This window comes from Epinephelus lanceolatus, chromosome 16 (assembly GCF_041903045.1).
Source record: "Epinephelus lanceolatus isolate andai-2023 chromosome 16, ASM4190304v1, whole genome shotgun sequence".
Taxonomy (NCBI): domain Eukaryota; kingdom Metazoa; phylum Chordata; class Actinopteri; order Perciformes; family Serranidae; genus Epinephelus; species Epinephelus lanceolatus.
The window spans coordinates 6,940,386-6,963,605 of record NC_135749.1 but is presented as its reverse complement, the minus strand read 5'-3'; the positions used below and the strand labels follow the sequence as shown (position 1 = coordinate 6,963,605).

At 41.0% G+C, this 23,220-nt stretch overlaps 1 protein-coding gene across 1 annotated transcript in view; it reads left to right on the top strand.

Moving 5' to 3' along the window:
- The first annotated feature begins 2,372 nt into the window (after positions 1 to 2,372).
- Positions 2,373 to 23,220, top strand: part of LOC117263000 (retinoic acid receptor beta-like) — a 269,912-nt gene continuing 249,064 nt past the window's right edge. Inside the window, exon 1 of the mRNA XM_033636123.2 lies at positions 2,373 to 2,557. The gene's annotated coding sequence lies outside the window, so the exon portion shown is untranslated. The remainder of the gene's footprint in view (positions 2,558 to 23,220) is intronic.

Below are 23,220 nucleotides of genomic sequence, written 5' to 3'. Positions count from 1 at the left end.
AATTTTAGTCCCATCTCCCAGCTCACATTCCTGTCCAAAGTACTGGAGAAAACTGTCCACTCACAGCTTGTGTCTCATCTCGACACAGCAAAGATTCTGCTCTTCTCAAAGTGTCAAATGACTTACTGCTGTTAGATGGTGGTAATTGTGCCATTTTAATACTATTAGACCTCAGTGTGGCCTTTGACACTGTTGATCATAGTATATTATTAAACCATCTTCAGGAGCTGGTTGGCATCCAGGGAACTGCCCTCAAGGGGTTTGCCTCCAATTTATCGGACAGGTCTTTTTCTGTTAAGATTGGGGGCCTCTCCTCCTCATCTGCCCGTATCACTTGTGGTGTACCTCAAGGTTCCATCCTAGGGCCCATTTTATTTGCACTGTACATGCTTCCATTAGGCTCCATTTTCCTCCAGCGCAAAGTCTCTTTTCACTGTTATACTGACGACACACAAATTTGAACTTTAGTATTTTATTTTATATTTTCATGTTTGTAATTGTTCCTACCAGTTTATTCTGTTTTATATTTGTGTACATTTTATGTTGCTATATATTTATGTGTCATTCTTTTATATTGTACAGCACTTTGGTCAACTGCGGTTGTTTTTAAATGTGCTATATAAATAAACTTGATTTGATTTGATTACATTAGTAAGAACCTTACTTATTTCAAGCAAAACCATGATGTTTTCTCCAAAACCTAACCAGGGACTTTGTTGCCTACACCTAAGGAAGTACAAGTAAAGTGTTTTACCTACGTTGCAAGTTTATTTTGAAAATGTATGTAACAAGCACAAGCACAAGACTTTGTCCGTGAAGATCTGGAACTGATGCATGAGGCAGACTGATGTGTCACATTTTGACGTTCAGGACATTGACAAAGAGGTGGTATTTGACGAGTTCAGTTAAAAATGGGTTGCCATGTTAACATCCCCACATGTATTTCAATGAATCGCAATGCATTGGTCACGTGTCTCAAAAAACAATGACATAGCTCTGATTCTGATCCCTGATGATGTCGCAGATTTTCCCCGCATCCTGCAAGCTTGGTACATAGACGGGAAAGGTAAAAGTAGAAAATTGTACACTTAGGACAGCTTGTATTAAAACATGCATGTATGATGAACACTAAACAGAGCAGCAGATCAGTAGTTTAAATAGGTGATCATGTCACTACATGATGTGTTGAGTGTCCATATTACTGTGTATGAACAGGCATGTTGGCACAAACTGTTGTATAAAAATGAAACTGAGAATACTCCTCGGGCTCACTACTTTTTGGTTAAAATCATGCTGAGAAATATTGTAGCCTACGTTATTAGGCTACAGTATAATTAGTGACAGTACTCTCACACAGTAGGAATAAAATGAAAGAAAGGGGAGTAAGTGACTAAACTGATTTTCTGGAGTGACATTTTCAGCTGAGAGCTCATTGCACCTCCACAAAATCAAACTCCTGTGGTTGTAAAAATTGCAACAAGCAACTTGAATCAGTGAATGAGACAATTTCAGATTCTCAGCTGACCATTTCTCTCTGAGCTGGAGGGCTTTAGTGCCTCACTGCCTGAGGGCACCCGGTGGGACTGATGGATGGAGTTATATTGACCCAGAAAAGGCCACATTCATTTATTCATATACTGTTACTGTAAAAAGCAGCTTTTAGTCAGTTTGGATGTCTATATTTGAGCCTTTTATGGAAAAGAAGGAAATCAGTGTTGAACTCCTTTATGAAAAATGACAATTTAAGATTTCTTAAATCATTAGAGAAGAAGGTAGTTGATAAGAAGTGCCTTAAGAAATCGCATACATTGTTGGAATCTGTTTTTCATTTCGACATTAATTAAACATGTTTAAATGAAACTTAACTATGTAAAATATCAACTTAAATAACTGACGTGCTTTTAATGTTCTCTAATCATCATTCATGCTGTGCAGTGTGGAAACCGTGATAATAGTTTATAAAAGTTGACATTTTATTAAAAGAAAGTGCTCCTTGTTGGATCAATGTTATGCCGAAATTGAAAGAACCCCTCAACGATCAAAAAGGCATCTTTAAATTTTTTCGCAAAGTCTGTGCTGTTTCCCAAGAGGTGATGCTCCCATTAACCCTCCATATTTCAAACGGGATTCAGCTCACAGCTCTCCACGCCAGACGGAGGGGATTCTGTGATGCTGCCCCGCTGAAGTCATTAGTGGAGACGATGTGATGAACTGTGTAGTGCGGGTAAGCGCCACCTAAATGCTCGTGTCATGTGGTTAACAGTGTCGGTTTTTAACGAGCGCTCCCATCACGCTGGGTTAGACCCCGTATTGCCATGTTGCGGTAGCGCGCCCGTTAGAAATAATAAAGCGCTCCGTCTGTGAGCAGCGGCTGCGCGCCGTCGGGTCTGGTACCCTGTGCCAAAAGGACTTCACCCCACCTCCCCAAGAGGAAATAACGGCGGCTCTTCTCTCCGCTCGGCTGCATTCAAGCAAAGGTTAAGCCGCGGAGGGCGAGGAGCGTCAACTAAGGATACAAGTTTGAGATCAAGATGTCAGGAGCAGGTGCGGGATGCGGGTAAGTTTCTCCACACTGTCATGTCTGGATGAGATGCATTCTGCGGCGGACGACTCTTGAAGCGACTACATATATTTTTCTCTCTATATGCGTGAAATTAACCACACATCAGAAAAAGTTAGGTGACGTGGGAACATGCTGCGGCTCGTCAGAGCTGTCATATCGGGTAAAGTGGGTCAGGGAATGGCGCGTGGCTGCGTGCATCCAGGCACCTGACGGGTTTGTTTTGGTGCGTCTGGAAGTGGCAGAGCATTGGAGCATGGACACACAAACATCCGGCCACCTTCAGTCCCAGCATGCTTGGCTCTTTAGTTTGCATGTGCTGGTGTTGCTTTTGGCATTCATGAATGAATGAATGAATGAAGGTTGGCGGAGACAGTTTGGACAGCGGTGGTGATGATAGTGATGATAGTGATGATGATGATGATGATGATGATGGTTGTGAATGGGATGGCACTTACCTGTTGCAACCTAAGTGACCAGTGTAAAATTAGGAAACAGTCCAGCAGAGCGCAGTGACGCCTTTTGGGACATTTGTTGTTCACATTTCATGTAAAATCACACAACTGCATTAATATTTTGAATATTTCTGTCTTAATTTGTTTTTCATGTTAGTTTTTAATTAAAAAGTATTTGATGTTCAAGACAGGAGAACTGGTTTCAGTGCAGGTACAGTGGAGAATGCATGTCCAGCAGCACACTGACTTAACGCACATGCATTCAGTCGGATTTGAACCAATAATTTAATTCACAGACGAAAAGGAAGGTTTTAAAAAAAAAAAAAAACAAGACATGATTATGTGAACTCCTGTTCTGCTTCCCTCCTCCTCCTCCTCCTCCTCCTCATGCAGCCAGTGGGGTATGAGGGCTTCATCGGAGGCTCAGAGTACCTGAGAGTCAGCGAGAGGCTCCTCTCCTCCTGCAGGCTTTGGCAGTGCCTCTCCTTTTGAAAGCTCATTTCCCATGCCTTTCATGCCTGCAGTTTAAACCCTTTGATGTTTTCTCGCGCTGAACCCTGTGCATTGAAACCGCTCTCGAGTATGTTAATGTTCTCTGATTGACTTATGAATCTTTTAATTAACCCACTTGTATGCGCACCGCAGCATTGTCCTCGATGAAATGCCATCAGGGGGAAACGGAGCCATGACAGAATGACATGCTGTCAATGGGGATTTCAAAGTCAATGGCAGTTTGTGTTTAAATGATCGCTGGGTTGATATTGTCTGCAACTTGTTTCTGTGAGAAATCCTCGCTCTGGATACAAAAAAAGTAGTGCCTTATACACTGGTGGATCTGGTGATTAAGACTTCAGCTACAGTATGCAATATTAATGACTTTGGGAGATATCAAAGGATGAACCTCAGAGATGCAATAGCCTCAAGTAAGCCTACATTAATAATGTGCTTAATTCCATCAGCAATTCCAGTGTTCCTTCAGCGCTTTCATGTTGAGCCTTGTGCCCAAATCAAAGCTTTTTAATTATTCCATACATTTTCATTTTTTATTGAGGATTTACATTACTTAGATGCCTGGTGCTCTTATTTTTCAAGGTTTTGTTTTTAAAGCTCAGTATCCACAAATTTTTGCACAGAAAAACACCCCCTTACATTTGTCATCATGGATTTTTCAAATGTGATTTTTAATAATAGATATCCCAAACTTGCACCACCGCACCCTGCATGTATGTGGAAGGTGTGTGTGAAATGGGATTAGTCATGTGATTACCACTAACAGTCAGTAGGTGGCAAAATGCTCTCAGGGATAAGAGGAGATCTATCACGGCGCTGTGTGACATTCTGAAGGGCAGCCCGCTGTAGTCAGAGCTGCTCAGCTGAGTTTCAGAGACATCGCTGTTGCTTCTCTGTCTCATCCCATTTCAGTCTTCAGAGGATGAAACTCAGGGCTCTTTAAAAAAAACACAACCTTATTACAGTGCTAGAATTTTCTTCACTGCTCTGTCAGAGAGCATAGGCTTCAAATGACTCAACCGCAGCTGAGGAATAAGTGTTGAATCCTAATTTGTGGGGTGTGCCGTGTCCCAGAATGCATGTCAGGGTTAGGGTGATACTCTTTTTTGAGGGCTGGTGCTTGTTTCCAGGCCGGATTTCCAGCCAGGGGGCAAAAAAGCCATTGATTAATTAGAAAAATGATTCCCAAAGTCCACCTACCACTCAGTAAGACTGAACATTTATGGCAACGTTGATGAGAAGTCAGAGAAACATGAAATTTAAATTCTTATTTCATTTTATCATATTGACTTTATTCAAAAATGATACGGATGTGATACGAGAGGATTCACAAGAGGAAAAAGGGACATCTAATCTAAAAAGGTGGCCACAAAGAACCACCCTGGCACAATAACGATGGGTGTAACTACATATGTACACATCCTGTCCCGTAGTGAAGCAACACATGACAGATGATACCAGAGAAGACAACACTCAATACACTGGGTGACATGACCGCAAAGCAAATAAACAAAAACAACTACATGAACAAACAAACAAAATACCCCAAAGACACTCCTCACCCCTAACCCAGTACCCTCTCTTTGCCATATTCGGCAGCAGTCTCTGTCATTAGTTTGGGCCTCTCTAACTCCGGCCTGTGTGGACGCAGAATAAACCTCGGCACGACAATAAAACCTGTTCCTGTCTTTCCAAATTCTGCTTCTGTAAGGTCTGGTAACACAAGAGATTTGTCCCCTGACAGACACAGCTGTGGGGATTCTGGTACAGCATGTCTGAGCCACCCTTTGAGATTTCTCACTACGACCTTCCACAAAGGTACCACCTTGGGACAGTCCCATAGAGCATGGAGCAATGTCCAACATTTATTGTTTTGCAGTAAGCCCATCTTAAACAGTTTCAGAGGTGTATAATAATATCTATGTGTGACTTTACAATGGATAAACTTACTTCTCGCATCCCTTGTAGCCCAATTCCAGCTCAAATCCTGCCGTAAATCTTCCCTAATCTCACAACTAAGATCCTTTTGCCATATTAGTCTCAGGCTGTCACACATTTTAGCTACAATATCTGACATTTTCCTATAAAAAAATTGGGGGCGAGTGTCGAGTATGAGGACAACTCAGAAACCCTTTAACCTTATTCTCTTCTTCCTTTATCCTTTTCAGTACAATGGAAGATCTTACACTGCTCCTCAGCTGTAAATAACCTCCAGAAATCCACTTTATTAGGTCTTTAACCTCCTCAAATTACATAAATGAGCAATCTCAGTACTGATCATTGACATCACATATGCCTTTTACAAATCATATATCTCAAGTGCCTTTTCCCTGTACATATTGAGGGCTTTGTTTGTACTGTGAAACGCCCAAAATTTTGTGCACCCTTGCCCATGCCCATTGGGAATGTTGTAGAACATCAGGCAGGAAAACTAGGCCCTCGAAACTATACATACAATACATAATATAAACATACACATGTAAGAATTTAGAACATTGTGTTTATGTATAGTGCATATAATCATGTATCATATGCACATTAAATAGGAAATACTGATATATAAGTATAAAATGTATAAACAGTATAATAGCAAGTGAAAAGTATAATATAATCTGAGCTGTCTGTGACGGGGTGACAGCTGCTGCCCCACTAAGTGTCTCCACTTGCTGCTTAACAAATACTGCAGAGTGCTGAACATGATTCTCCCCTCCACACATTTGGAGATGAAGGGGAGGAGCAGACGTGTCAGGGAGCCAAATATTATGTCTGAAAGAGATTGACTGCAATTGCCTCTAATGATGAATACATGTCGAGGGCTTTCAGTTACAGTGGTACAATGGAATGAGTTGGATTCCTGCTCCCCGCATACCAGGACGGACGCCCTGGCACTGTCTGTGCCTTGCTCTGGGGAATGGAACCCTAAACTCTGGCAGTGTTTGCACAGCCATGTTAGTCACGGACAGCTTGTCCAATTGTAGACTTGCAATCGAGTTTTTTTTCTTCTTGAGCAGAGAGCCAGGCATTGTTCAGTATGTAAGCTACAGAAGCTAATTTGCCTCCTTCTGTCACTGCAAAAAACTTTTTTCAACCTGAGATGAGTTTATTGCTATCAGTGCAAGGTCCATGGAAGAGATCAGTGACCTGTTCAGGTCATGATAATGAGTTTTCTAAGAAAATTAAGGTTTTCCTGGAACACAGACACTTAGTGGCTTGCTGTAAGTAATGGCATTCCTAACCATGAAGCATATCTAAATGATGCCGTAGGTATTATAAGCCATAGATATCTGTGGTGCCTTTGTTGCCATTATTTTATTCAAACAGACACATTTAGAAACTATGCAGGCTATTTGGACGCCATAAACAATGTAGTATGCTTCGTATTCTCTCTGACATTTTGGTGCTGTTTGTTGAAACAAGACTGAGAGTCTACGGCACTGTGTGATTGTGTTTAGCCACAGTGGGCTAAATGCTAACATCAGCATGCTAACATAATCACGTTACCAGTGTTAACATGCTGATGTAGAGCAGGCATAATGTTTACCATATTCATCATCTTGGTGTGTTAGTGTGCCCATTGTAAACCTTCCCAAAACGACAGCCATGTCCCATTTCAGGAGCTCTTTGAAGTGATGACAGAAATGGTCTTTCAGGGGGTCTGCCCATTGGTCCGACAGCCCACTGGTCCGACATCCCATTGTTCTGACCATATTAAACCCATTGTTCCAAAGTCCTGTTGTTCCGAAATCATCATGATGCCCTGTGGTTAAGGTCTGGTTAGGTTTAGGCACAAAAACCACTTGGTTAGGGTCAGGAAAAGATCATGGTGTGGGTTAAAATGAAAAAGAAAGTGGCAAACACATAGCCCGTGAGCCTGCTTCGCCTCAAGCCTTTCCCAGCTGACCTAGAGCCGGTCGTGGAGCACCATCAAGGCAGAAATACGTCCACTGGGAGCCGTTCAGCACCGCGGAGAGCTCCCCACACAACCCCGACCCCAGAGTTAATAACAGGAGGTTATGGTGTTTCACTCTCTCCTCTCTATGACACTTGTATCCCAACCAGTAGCCTACTTTTGTTGCATTACTGATCCTCTATGGTACACAAATACAGTATAGCCTAGTATAATCACATATCGGAACAACGGGACGTCGGACTAATGAGAGGTCGGAATAATGAGAGATTGGAACAATGCTAGGGCACCGTCTTTAATTGGGTATAAAAGACTTAATAACCTGGAAATCCAGATGCCCCGCCCCTAGCAAATTCTAATTTGCACTGCACAGGAATCTGGCCCCGACTAGCATCACCTATCGGACCAATCAGATCAGTCTGTCTGACAGAGGCGGGTTCTGGGTGGGTGTAACATGATGAGGACAGCGCTGCGCTGTAGAAGTCTGAAGTCAGACTTCCTAGAAGTCAGCTGCCGAAGGACTGCGTCCATTCAATTTAGCTTTGGAAGAAACACTAAGCCAACTATCTTTTTCCTTGAGAGAGGAACAGAAGACTGCCCTAGAAGCCTTCGCTTCCAGGAAGGACGTTTCTGCTGTTTTGCCAACGGGATACAGCAAAAGCATAATATATCAGTTAGTCCCACTGTTCAGCAAACAAAAGGGGCTTAGTGCCTGGTCTTTAATTGGGTATGAAAGAACTAATGGCTTCTGGACTGAATCTGTATGGTATGCAAAAGAAAATAGTTTTAAGTTCCAGCCTTGAACTCACAGTCAAATGACTTGGATTCAGTGGAATACTGAGGGCTACAAAGGATAGCCCTTAGTATTCCACATATCCTTAAAATTCTGGCATTAGAAGGCCACAATTGTGGAAAGCAGACAATTGCTATGTCACCATGAAGTGGCTTACCATGTAAGTCCCACCCTACAAACCAGCCTTCAGCACCACGAACACTAAGGCGTCAAATTTATCAACGCTAATCTTACAGCCTGCCCTGGACTCAAACCACCACAGCCCAATTTCAACTGTCACAATATACGATCACAAGTTGGCTCACAGCTCAGTGTGACAGGGTGATTTGCCTGTAACGGTCCGCTAGTTTCACGAGTAATCTAGTGTTGTCATAGTAGTGCACTGTACTGGTTGCACCATTGATATTTACGCCATTGAGGGAAGGCCACCATAGGTTTTCCTACATGCTTGGAAAGGGAGGGATGAGGGTAAGGGTATTCAGTTGGTTGAAATCTGCAACCTCACCACTTAATGCTGTTAAATCCTATATTCTGTTACTTTAATTGACGTTAGCGAGAAAGTTTACCAGTTACTCAACAATAGCAAGTAATGAGTTTTTAAGTTATTTAACGTTAGCAAGTGACAAGTTTTCAAGGTAATGTTTGCAAGCATCAAATTTTCAAGTGAATTAACGTTAGCAAGCAAAAGTTTTCAAGTTAACTAACGTTAGCAAGCAACAAGTTTTCAAGTTAATTAACGTTAGCAAGCAACAAGTTTTCAAGTTAATTAACATAAGCAAGTGACAAGTTTTGAAGGTAACGTTGGCAAGTGACAGTTTTCAAGTTAATTAACTTTGGCAAGCAACATGTTTTCAAGTTAATTAACATTAGCAAGCAACAAGTTTTCAAGTTAATTAACGTTAGCAAGCAACAAGTTTTCAAGTTAATTAACGTTAGCAAGAAACAAGTTTTCCAGGTAATTAACATAAGCAAGTGACAAGTTTTGAAGGTAATGTTGGCAAGCAACTGGTTTTCAAGATAATTAACGTTAGCAAGCAACAAGTTTTCAAGTTATTTAACATTAGCAAGCAACAAGTTTTCAAGTTAATTAACGTTAGCAAGCAACAAGTTTTCAAGTTAATGAACATAAGCAAGTGACAAGTTTTGAAGGTAATGTTGGCAAGTGACAGTTTTCAAGTTAATTAACGTTGGCAAGCAACATGTTTTCAAGTTAATTAACGTTAGCAAGCAACAAGTTTTCAAGTTAATTAACGTTAGCAAGCAACATGTTTTCAAGTTAATTAACATTAGCAAGCAACAAGTTTTCAAGTTAATTAACGTTAGCAAGCAACAAGTTTTCAAGTTAATTAACGTTAGCAAGCAACATGTTTTCAAGATAATTAAGATAAGGAAGTGACAGGTTTTCAAGTTACTAAGCATAAGCAAGTAACAAGTTTCAAGTTAATTAACACTAGCAAGCAAAACATTTTCAAGTTAATTAATGTTAGCAAATTGACAAGGTTTAAGTTTAGTCAGTGAAAGCAAGTAATAAGTGTTCACATTAATTAACCCTAGCAAGTATTTTTTTAAGTCACTCAACACCAGCAAGTAACAAATTTTCAAGCTAATTAGCATTAGAAATTTAACCTACTTGATGTAAGTGAGTAAAAAGTTTTCAAATTAATTGATATTTGTACGTTTTGAAGTTTAACATTTCATATCTGTTGCAGGGTCTCTTATTTTCAGGTTGTAGCTACTGCTACTTAGGTCTCCAGTGTTTCTGCCCTCAGCTTGGTGACCACAGATCTAAATTGAATCTTTCAGTTTTCCTGTCAAATCTCAAAAGCTAAATTTAATTAGATTTGGAAGAATTCTGATTAATTAAATACTACTGAACCTCAACCACATTCAAAGAAGACATCCTCTGAAGTGGACACAGCTTCTAAATAATTTGACACACAACTGACATCTCTGTTGTGGCTACAGCAGCACCTTAAGAAGTATATCTGAGACTGCAGAGCCTCAGTGTATAAAGTCTCCTTACCCTGGCAGGTATGTTGCATAGCTTTCCCAGTAAAGCTACATAGTGTGCTACCATGCACTGTAGATTAGTAAGGTAATGCAGAGATGAAACAATGTAAGCTATACAGTATAAGCCATCCATGCACAATCAATGCTCTATATGAAAATTTAGCTCTTAATAAGGATATCACAAATAGCAGCCGTTGCACTGTTCATCTCTGTATCACATTATCTACTACAAGTGATAGCATAATTAAACACGTATGGCGAGGGATAGCAGTAAATGAATAAGATGGACCATGTAATGTGGAGAGTCAGGGAGTGGAGGGGTGGGAAAAGAGAAGACAAGATTATAGAGAAGCCTTTGATGCTGAGTCTGGCTATGGGAATCCTAGTGTGCCTTCAGGGGAAAGCTTCTCTCACACAACATCAATAATGAATGAAAGATATCTTGTTCAGTGGAAGACTGAACTTAACTGGCATACTGATTTGTTACCATGAACCTTATGTAAAAATTGCATCAGCGTGTTTGCTATGCTTCATTAGCCAGATAAGGAGCTGTCGCTGATGACAATGGCGGGAGAATGGGTGGGGTGTCGAAACAATAACCCTGAAACAAGAACACTTTTTGCATCTTATCTTCCCAAATCCCATTTTTTTAATCATTTCCTAACTGATGAGGTGTTGATTTGTTTTCCATGGCAGAGAATACAACAGTGTCCATAAAATATTTAAGGTGTACTTCTATAGGAAGTCCTTGAATGAGCCAATGTGCTACAACTGAAATAAAAAGGTGTCAGAACTCCTGTGTACCTGTATAGCACATATGCAGCATTTTGGGCCATAAATGGTGCAGAAATATCAACCTGAGTGTAGAATATAGGAGTTTGTAATTCAAAATATTAATAGTATCTTAACTCTTGTGCATAGATTATTGGCCAGGCCACCAATTTGTGGGTAGATGTTATCAGCCCATTAGATAGTAGTTATCAGTTGTTATCACTACAATTATAATGCTTCAGACAAGGCAAACTGCACCTACCAATAAGTCAGAGGGTGCATATTCAACATTGTGAAACTGTTGCAATTTTATTTGGTTTCACTTTAATTTTTTTGGGTTTAGGCACTAAAACCACATGGTTAGACTTTGAAGATTGTTGTTAAGCTTATATGAAGTATGTTTACTTGCCAACTTAAAGGGATAGTGCACCCAAAAATGAAAATTCAGCTATTATCTACTCACCCATATGCCGATGGAGGCCCTGGTGAAGTTTTAGAGTCCTCACATCCCTTGCGGAGATCGGCGGTAGCAGCGGCTAGCACACCCAATGGCAGACGGCGCCCCAGACTAACGTCCAAGAACACAAAATTGAATCCACAAAGTAGACCTTGAGGGAATTTCCTAAAATTTGGCACAAGCGTCTACTTGGACTCAAGAATGAATGGATCAGAATTTGGTGGTTCAAGTTCAAGGTCACTGTGACCTCACAAAACATGTTTCTGGCCATAACTCAAGAAATAATACACCAATTATGACAAAATTTCACACAAATACATAAAATGAAGAATTGTTGACATTTTTTATCCAAAAGGTCAAAGGTCAACTTCACTGTGACATCATAATGATCCGCAAAAACACTTTTCCGGCCATTACTTAACATCATATCAGGCATTGAATTGGTGACACCTATCTTGGGTGCCCACCCTGAAACTTTGATGATTGTATACATTTTGTGCGCTGCCATGTTTTACAGTCATAGATGTAAACTGTAAGTGCAACTTGTTTTTTTTAATCAATCTATTTTGTATATTCATGTCTCTTTTACATATCCTCCGACTTATGTCTTTAGCAGGAAGCAATGGGCTTGGGGCTGTATGCCATAAGTTGGAAATTTTTCGATAGACAGACTGAGGTATTGTTAACCAAAATATAAAAATAAAAATAGAGAAACCCCAGCCTTATCCTTTGAATTTTAATACATATTATTTAGATATTCCTATAACTTCATCCAAGTAGCCAAGTAGTTTAAGTCCCTAAACATTGCCATGAAAACAATGATCGTGTTTAGTTGTCATTCATGGATTTTGTCAGAAAACAAATGAAATACATTGACAGTGAATTCTATTTTGTCTTTAAAACATATTTGCTGATGTAAATTAATAGTGTATAAAAACATAACTTTATGGAAAAACGATGATGGCAAAAAATCTAAGTTCTAGACAACATATTATACCTAATACAGGAATTTGTTTATGAACATTTAGTCACCTACATGCATGCAAAGTGACTGTACTGTGATTTGATCTTTTTTTTTTTTTAGTCAACAGATCCAAATTAAAGAGAAATAATCCACAAAGAATCATGGGCCAAGCTCAAAACCACATAGTCCTACATTGTTGTTTTCAGTGTCTACAGCATCCACCACAGCACTGAACTGTACAACCACCCACCCACACACACACAACACTGGCACACTGCATCTCTGTGCATCTTCATGCCACTTTGCTGTACAGTTTCAGCACAACACAGTTCGTCACAAGGGCTTATTGATTCTTTAAGCTATTTAACCTGCGGGAGGAACACAGAGTGATTTTAATGAATTAATCACATGCTGAATTCCCTTACAAAACTGTCCATGAAATGATTATGATACAGTCTGCCATATCTAAGAGAGGAGGCCGAGCCGACGATAATTCAGTGTGATGGTGATGTTCAGTGTGGAAGCGCTGACTCTTTCATGTGCTGCACTTCCCACCTTATAACTATTTTAACAGGGAGGAGAACTGTGATTTCTCTGCAGCAGAAGTTATTTGAAGGGCATGTTACTCTACTTTAAATACTGTTTTAATTTGCATTGCAAATGACTCTCATTCTCATCTGAATAATCCTCTTGGTTAATACTCTGGCATCATCATGCTCCGTAACGTGTCTGTCGCAGGCTTGCTGCTGTGGTAAACCACTCGTACTCCTTGTCACTGCCTGCTTGCTCAGTGTAGCCTGAGCTAAAAGGTCAAACAGCATTTACACATACACGGTGTTTGTTTTACACATTCTCACAGCTCTGAGCGAGTCGGCTCTCCCAGCTCAGGGCAGGTCACATGATGCTAAACACTGTTGATCTAAAAGGAGATTTTGAAAGTTGATATACAGATATGTTTTGACTGGAGTCGATAATCAATGTCATGTTAAATTCTGTGTTAGATATAATCAGGCAAACACATTAATATAAACTGAGGTGCGCTGGCACAGCATTGTCGCGCTGCGCCCAAGTGCAGACTTCCACCTCAAGCTCTTTGTCCAATTATCTTTTCAATAGGGCTCTTCCTTAACTCTGTGTTCAACAGTATGCCACTTAAAACTACACTCCACAGTGTGACCTTGTTAAATGTAAACGGAAAGAAGCACAAAGCTCGCTCAATTAAAATACAATAAAGAATTGCTGCCTTGAGGTTGCATGCCTCCACTAACCAGTGAAGTTACAGTTTACATTCATGTCTATCCCATAGATGTATAATGGTGTTAAATTAGATTATTTTTGTAATATAATTTAATAATTTGATGTTAACTGCGTACATAAATGGTTTACATATTTTACTCAGCAACTATTTAATATGGCGCACCTTATATGCAGGTAATGAAAGTTGTCCGACGGTCTTTTTCGGACATTAAAGTGGATCAAGTTACCCAGAGAAGCTGTCCCCGTGCTCCTACTTCACCCACAGCCCTCTGATCGTTAATTCAGTAACTAGTAGGCTTACTGGTAAGACAGGAGAGAGAAACCTGCCTTACACGCCAAGATGGCGCCTATTCAGTCTAGTTAAACTGCTCACCTGCAGAAACTGCAAAAACTTTCTAGCTTTTGTGTTTACTTTTGAGATATGCAGCCCACTCAATATGCGCAGTAGTGTTTCTCCCACTGGCTCCACCCACAAGTTCCTGCTCGACTCATAGACTTTACATTACGATGACGTCATTGCTTTTCTCAGCTTGAGGAAAGTTTTACAACTATAACACCTCCATGAAAATTCTTAATAGAAAGAGTCATAATTGACCTTGTTTGCAGTTTGAGGTGGTCTGTCAACAGTTTTACAGATGTCATTTTTTATAATGGTTGCCTATGGGAAAATGCTTTTTGGGCCGCAGGGGATTTTTTTGTTTATCTTCTTTTTATTTTCCTTTAGTTACAGAAAAAGATGTCCAACAATATTCGTTTGCTTCACGGGTGTACAAGTGTGCCCCACGCCTACCCCAGTCCACCACCCCATACATACCCACATAAAAAAAAGAACAATAAATAAATAAGTAAATAAAAACAAGGACAAAAAGAAATGAAACAATACAATAACAAAAACTCATCGAAAAGCCAAAAATGCAATTATAATACACAAACAGTGACCAATCAGATACATTCATAAATCATTTCTTTCAATTTCAGCGTACAACGGATGCCAAAGGTCATGGAACAAGTGACCCACATTATGCCTTTCAAGAGTTCTTTTTTCCAAAGGAAGAAATTGAGCTATGTGGTCCAAAAGCATACTAAATGTTGGTAAACGTTCACTTTTCCATAAAAGAAGAATACATTTCTTGGCAAAATAGGTTATGGTAATCAACAGTCTGCTTTTCTTTTGATCTAAATGACAGTTGATTATATCATTTAGGAGGTAAACACATGGAGACAACTCAAATTCTAATTTTAAAACTGATTTTGCAAATGAATCCTGTTCCAGAAACTATTTAGTTTTTCACACTGCCAGAAGATGTGTAAGAATGTTCCTTCTTTGATTTTGCATCTTGGGCAGTTTGGTGAATTTTCTTTAGATATTTTGTGCATTTTTAGCAGGGCAGTTTTTACTGCAATACCGTGAGTCACCACTGGGAAAAATTGGAAGCAAAGCTGAGCTGCTTTCCTGGGGGCCTGGTCTGTCCAGACTCACATGTAGCCATGACAGAATACTAAAAATATGGATGTTGCTGCAATGAAGCTACAAATTCTTAAATATGGACACTTCACAGCTTCAAGGTGGACACCTGAGACTAGTGTCACTAATTCACTATATGACCAAATGTTCTTTCATGCAGTTATGATGGTACAGTGAAGTTGATGTTTGACCTTTTGGATATATAATGTCATTACTTGGTCATTTTATCCCATCCACATCCATTTATGTGAAATTTTGTGTGTTTTATGCGGGCACAGTGACCTTTGATCTTTAGCTACCAAAAGCTAATTAGATCATCTCAGAGAGGTGGATGTTTGTGCCAAATTTGAAGACGTTTTCTCAAGGCTTTCCTAAGATACCATGTTCATGAAAATGGGATAGATGTGAAGTCACAGGACCTTGACCTTTGACAGTTGACGACCAAAATCTAATCAGGTCATCCTTGAGTCCAGGTGGATGTTTGTGCCAAATATGAGGACATTATCTCAAAGCCCTCCTAAGATAAGGTGTTCACAAGAATATTACAGATGGATAGAGGGATGCCTTCTGCCGCAGCTGTCACAGATGCAGAGAGAGGCATTAAAATGACAATAAACTAATCAAATAGCCAAACACTTGTTATACAATCAGTGACAAGATAATGAATCACAAAGCAGACAACACATAATTACAACGATAACTGACAGGTGACGTGAGCAACATTAATCATTTTACCTTGGGTCCAGGCATTCATGTGGTTGCCACTTGACATGCCCCACCCACCCAAACACTGCTGCAGACCAGGCACACTCCCTCATGGCAACATCACTCCCTGATGGCAGTGCCCCCACCCTCAGCAGAACAATGCACCATGCCACACTGCTCAGGAATGGCCCGAGGAACATGACAAAGAGCTCAAGGCATCAACCTGATCTCCAAATACCCCAGATCTCAATCAGGCATCTGTGGGACGTGCTGGTACCTGACCTATTGAGGCATGGACAAAAGACCTCTGGGCCTGTCCTTTGGTGTGAAGCACCAGGGTATCTGTGGCAGATCCTTTAAGTCCTGTGGGTTACAAGGTGGGGTCCTACTGATGCTTGTTCGGATTAGGATCCGGGGGACCTGACTGCAACCCAAACTTTGCCTCGTGTTCTGTCTGAGGACACCCAAAGAACCAGCAATACAGACAGAGCAGCAGACCGTAATAGAGAGTGTGGTACACACTATATAACTTACCGTATTTGGTGCATTGAGCAAATGCTCAGTGCTGCACAGTTAAAACAAGCTCTAGTAAAGTTGGTGTGTTTCTGTAAGGTGGTTTTGGCTCAGCAGCAAACTTTTCCCTGTTGCTGTGTCCACATGGAGAAGCACAGGTGGTGGTTCTCGTTCCTCAGCTGCAGAGTTGCTGTCAAACTTTCTTAAATGTGGATTTATATTTGACATAATGGTTGAGAGGTGCATTGCAGTAGTTCTAATGGTGACTGTAACAAGAGCGGAGACAAACCCCTGTTTTCTTCCTCAGTTCTGTCTCTTCTTCTCACTTCTTTGCCTCCTTTTTCACCCCGCTGTTCCCTCTTTTTTCTGGTTCCCTCGCCTTCATCCCTCACTTCTCAAATGAGTTTGTTTCTTTCTATTCTGGGCTTTTCTGAAGGTGATTAAAGCAAGCACATCAGAAACCGGTGTTCAAACACACTCCCCACTCAGCAGTGAGACTTAGCTGCCTTTTAATATGCAGAAAGTAGGTGGCTGTAATGAACTACACTTGAGTGAGTCTAGTTAACAACAGATGAACACGCTCGTGTTGCTTACACTCAGAGCTTAGCTTCGTTTTCCTGCTGAGAGCTGAGTCAAGTCATAATGATTAGTCTGAATCACAGTTTGATCCTCTGTTTAATTACAACCTGTAAAGCGATCTCACCACTGCAGCCTTCTGAATATCAACACCTGACAGGCCAAGGATCAGTTGGACCATGAATGACTCTTCACTTCATTCTAAAGATGCTCATATTCACGTGTACAGTCGTTCATTTTAGTGAGCTTAAGAAATCAACTTGCAGAAAGAGACCTGAAAATCGAACTATTTGCTGGTATTATGTTGTTGTCTGTGTGTTATAGTGGGGTTGCAAGTGAATATGATTTTAGTACACTCTCCTTGGTCTTATGTTCAAGGACATTCCAGTGCCTGAAAGCACGTACAGTAGGTGTCTGCAGAAAAGTCTGCATAGGATGTGTTTTGGAAAGTCAAATCCAGAGGACAAAAAAGGCGAAGATAGATGAGAAAGATGATGTGAATTTGGTCATTTCTTGATTTGCTGGTCAGCAAATCAAAGATCTTGGATGTTGAAGTTTTTTTCTTTTCTTCAAACAAGCTTTTCTTCGAATTTTGTTTAGAGTGTTCTTCCTGTGTCTATAATCTAAATAAATTGAATAAATGAAATTAAGACCCCCTCCAATGAATATCAACTTCTTTACCTTGTTAACATGTCTGTATGGTGTTTTTTAACCCTTTGATGCCCCTTCAAAAAAGTTAAGTAAATGTCCCTACGCACATAAATGTGCTCATAAAAACTAAAAAAAAAAAATTCTTTTTTAATGCTTTAAATCAGCATCAGTTCTGAACATACATATGAAATATTAGTGAAGTTTTATAATCTTTAACCCTTAAATTGGCATGTTTTTGTCATGATGCAACTCCGTTTCATGGTCTAAAAAACACAATAAATGATTTTTTTTCAATATACTTCATACAAAGTTGATTATTTATGGTTTGATGATTGCAGCCGCTATATGTGAAATATTAGCAGCGACATTTATTTATATGCATTTGCAGTGTCACATTTCATAAACTATGCACACTAAAGCACCTTCACACATAAATGTGCTCATAAAAACTCAAGCTATAAAAAATTATAACTTTTTTTTTTCTTTTTTAATATACTTCAGACAGCAAAATAAGCAGTCAAAGCCATGGCTGAGCATTTTTGCCTTAGGGGAGACCTTTGTTGCTCGGAAACCATAAATAAAATTGAGCATGTGACCAAATATTTAGAAGGAAGGCATCATTTTATGGAGTCTGTGAAGATAAAAACCACATGGGTTAAATGGTTAGAGATTAATGTCCAAAAAAGCATTTTTCACTCATGAAAGTGGATTTAGTCCGTCATAAGTTTCATGGGGATTGTGTTTAGACCAAAATAGATAATTTTTCATTTGTTTTATACATCAATTGTGGTATCTATTAACTACAAAATGAGGTAGTACAGCTAGCATGAAAGTGCACCATTTTAGCTGTGGGGGCTAATAAAGTCAATATGGTAGCTATGGGGTAAGTTGAGCAATGTGAACAGGGGTAAGTTGAGCCGTAAGTTTCTGAGAAGAGGCAAAGCTGGATATGGTAAACCAAGCTTTACTTTCAAGGAGAAAGATGAGGGATTCTTCCCAAGAAGTGATGTAATTGCAAAACTCCCCAAACCTCAGAGTCCCAGCAGTTTGTATTCCCTGCAACCTGGACAGGTGGGATACTGAGTAAAGGGGCAGGTGGGATATGGATGGAAGGAGGGAGGGGGGTGGATGGAACGAGAGTAAGATGGAGGGAGGAGTTTAGAGAGGATGAAGGAGGCCCTCCTGTCAGCAAGGACACCAAACTAGGATTCACGTTTACGGATTTAGTTCAGTGTTTTCTTTCCAAAAACACAGCTGTTAAGGTTCTCTTGCTAAGTGTACTTTAAGGCATTCTCAGGCCTATGTTAAAATGTTTTAAAGTTGTTATATGCAATAATAATTTAAAAAAAGATTTGTACCTGTTGAATTGTGTATTATAAATAAAAATACACATGGATTTGAAGAAGCGTCTTATTTAATTCAGTACAGACATGTATAACTGGAATATCTTAACCCAGGGAGGGAGGGAGAGAGGGGGAGGAGAGAAGGTGAGGTGGGGGGAAGGGGGGTAGGAGGGAGGGCGGGGGGAGGGAAGGAGGGAGATGGCTCAACTTACCCCACTCCTATGCTCAACTTACCCCAGACACGGGGTAAGTTGTGCCACGAGACCACTTTTTTTGGACATGCTATATTATCAAAACAGTTATGTTTACACTCATTCTGTTTGTTTGTAGGGATGCACAACATCCTGAAATATATGCACATATATTAGTTAGCAACAAAACTATAATATCCTTGATGTAGTGATCCTGAATATGAAAAGTGGCTCATCTTACCCCGATCTCCCCTAACCTCCTGAGAACCAAAATTTTGTTTGGAATGCATTTTTAATTTCTCCTCACTATTTGGAATCAGTAGGACCTGGTAAGTATAAAAAACTAAACACTGTCAATGATAATAAAGACAGTGTCCTCAAATGAGAAGACAATAAAGTCCCAATATAAATAAACAAGTTTCAACCATAAAATGTGACCAGGTTTTGGCCCTTGTCCTCTTTTGTGTTGGGATCCACTGCAGACTGACTTGGCAGAGATGGCAGCCATCTTGTTTTTACACAGATTAGTGTATTGCGCTCTTACTACCACTAGATGGCACAAAAAGTGTCCACAAACAAGGACAACAGGTCTGAGTTAAGTAGAATGAAATATAAGGTCAAGTAAGCCCAAAATGTGATGTCCACATATGAGGTCACAGGCTCTCAGGAGGATAAAACTGCAGTGTAACAATGACAGTCTCACCAACACTGATTTAAACAGGTTCATACTAGGTTTGGGCCAGTTTAAAAATGTTTTTCAACCAGTTTGATATTAAGCTGAAAACCAAACCAGGGCAGTATACCACATTTTACCAGGTTTTGAACTGACTAAGCAGCTGCTGCCGAGTGGAACCTAACGAGACTGTTTTCTAACAGCAAACAAGCATCCACAAATGGCTATCAGCTGGGCACTCAAGATGAGACTGGAGACTTATCCACTTAAAACATGGGTGACAAGCCTACTTGCTATCCTCTTGTGTTTGTAATGTTACTTCTTAAACAGAAAACACAGGGTTTATATGATATTTACTGGAAGTGACACACATTATAGACAACAGCAAGTAGCCTAGTGGACATGAGCACTGGACATTTAGCTGACTAGACACTTTCAGCTCCCTGGTGATCTCCCAGTCAGCTGCCACCTTTTTTAGGTTTTTGTAGTGAGTTCAGAAGGTATCATGTAGACAATCCTTCATTTAAACTTCATGGACCAGCTGTTCCTTGTCCATTGTGGAGCTTTCAAAGCAAACGACAGATTGCCACAAGTTCAGCTGAAAACTTTGCATTGCGTCAGTGCCGCTGCAGAAAAACACCCACTTTTTAAGGCTAAAACGTCACTGGACACAATGACTCGCGAAAAAACAATCACTTTGTTGGTCATGAACAGTGGTCTGCAGTGGTCTCGGCATCTAGTATAGGTGACATGGTATTCATCATTCTAATTTTTGCCAATTTGGGTTCACAGCAGGCTCCTCATCGCAGTCTTGGTCTGACTGAGGCTCACACACATCTGGCTGAATCTTTCCAATGTTTCCTCCAACGCTAGCACCAGCCATTCGAATGTGCACTGCTCTTTCGCTGGTTAGCGCGAGCAGTGGTGGTGGGCGGGGCACAAGGTCAGATCCAGAATTTCTCAATAAGAGAGAAAGAAGATCTGCTTCCAACTCATTTTCAGAGTTATTTAATGTGAGTAAACCATGTTAAATAATCTTTTTTTTTTAAAGCCGCTACAAGGAACTTTTAACTGGATATGCAAAAGTCTCTCATTTCTGCTGATGTCTGTGCGTGACCTACAACAGCAAATGAGACCATCGGTGTGAAGATAAGCTATTTCTATATAGTGTGTATCCATACCTTTAGGAAACTGTGTCCGGGTCCGCCCCAGGTCGCTTCCAGGACGAAACGATTTACGGCACTCAGACGGCACACGTCATCTTACCTAGCTGCTTACATTTATAGTGACTCTTATAAATAGTCGCTATTCCTCCTCCTCAACCCGACGTCTGCGGGGAGTTAAAATAGCAGCAATCATCGGGTGAAAGTTCTGTGAAAGCACTGGACTCACCAACAGTCAGCCACGTCTCAGTCACACAGAGAAAATCCAATCCTCGGGAAGTCAGGAAATCCTTCAGGATAAATGTTTTGTTCGCTAGCGATCTAGCATTTACCAGCCCAATCCTGACAGCAGCCGGCAGGTCCACGGCGTTAGCTGTCCGGGGAGCCACACACAGAGGCCGCAGGTTGCGCAGATTCACCCCTTGCCAGCGGGGACGAGGAGAGCAGGGGCCACGGGGCTGGAACACCTCATCCGGGCCGACGACAGGTTCCAGCCAGGCGTCGACAGGGTCCAGCGAATGCCGAGAAATAAAGAGGCGAGGCACCGCTCCATACTCAGTCCAAGCAGCCGTGGAAGTGCTCGCCAAACAGGCCTTCAACCTTACCAGCCGACCGCTGCGTTTACCCCGGCAGCGGTGGCGCTTACGTCGGAGAGGTGGAGCTGGGGCGCGGCAGAGGTGAGCTGGGATCCCCGATAGGAGTGGGGGCAAAGTTTTCCCGTCTTGTTGTTTCATTCATCCCCAAAACAAACACATGCACGAGCCAGGTAAGCGTCTTTATGACAATATGCGCTAGAGCTCATGGGAAATGTAGGCTTCATTCCGGCAAAACACTACTGCTTTTGTCCAAGGGTCGCCAAAATCAACTCAAAATGAAAGTTCCTTGTAGGGGCTTTAAGATACTTTTAATGTGTCTGGAGCGGAACTTTAAACTTTAAAAATAAATTCAGATGGAAAACATGATGATGAAACTCTGCACAGACAAAAATAAGTTTCCTCCGAGGACACTCCCCGCAGGATTCCCAAACTGACGCTGGGGATAAAAGTTTTCAGATGACTCATTGTTTATAAGAACAATAAAATGACTTCAGCAAAAAGTAATAAAGAAATATATATTTCACTGTGGCAGACAACAATACCTGCCTCAACTGAATTTAGATAGTTTGTTCTTTTTCTTTTTTTAGTGTTACTGAAATTAACAGAAAGAAGTGGATGCATGGAAATCAACATAATAGTGGGTCAGCAGTAATGCAATACAATTTCATGTAACCAGTTTGGTTCTGTGCTAAATGATTTTCAGACTGTAATAAAGCAAAATAATAGCCTGCTAATGATTTATAGTTTCTACACGTAAGTAGCTGATAACAGAAATTAAAAACGTCTTGTACAAACTCACTTGTAAGCACTTGGTTCCAGCAGCCTCCGTTCACAGTTACACACAAATATTATCATCAGCTAGGAGGTAACATCATCTTCATTATTTTGGTTTGTAATTTCCAGCTGGTGATATTTGCAGTTGCAGCTTGCGGCAGTGTGTCCTGTACGGCGTGCAGTGTGTTTCTGTGTTTACTGTTGGTGAGTGATGATTCACCTCTCACTGAACCTTCAGAGTCGATGGTTGCCAGAGTGGCTGTTGGCAAATTCGTTGCCACACCGTGCCAAGCGTTTGTACCCGTTCGCTGTGTCTGGCGAGGGGGGGCGGGGTGTCCCTGGCACCACGCCGCTCCCCTCCCCCCTGTTCCTCAAAGACGACAATGATAAGAGGGGAGATGGGGGGTGGGGTGTGAAAATCCTCTTCAGATTCACAGCTTGTGGAGCCAGAGCCATTCAATATGTTCCTGAAAATCCTAAATGAAGACAAGCAGAGGGTTCGCTGTATCAACACGCATCGCCCGGGTATTTAACTGTCACTGAGAGTTATTTATGACTCATGTGTACGACATTCCTGAGGTTATTTTGGGGAGGTTTGCAGAAATGGAGACTAGTTCAAAGCGAGGACATGACTCTGTACTCCACCCTGTCCTCCTTGAGTTTCTCCTTCCTGCTCACCTTCCCTCTCTCTTCCTGTCGGGACACAGCAGGCCGGGCCGTGGCCCTATCAGTTAGTCAGGCCTGTGCAGCTTCAGCGTCCTGTGTGACAGCTGATACAGAACAGACTGACTGCATGAGCACTAACTGAATGAATTCTCCTTGTTTCAATCACCCTGGTGCTTAAATAACTGTCAGCAGCAGTTGTAACCAGCTGGATACATGACAA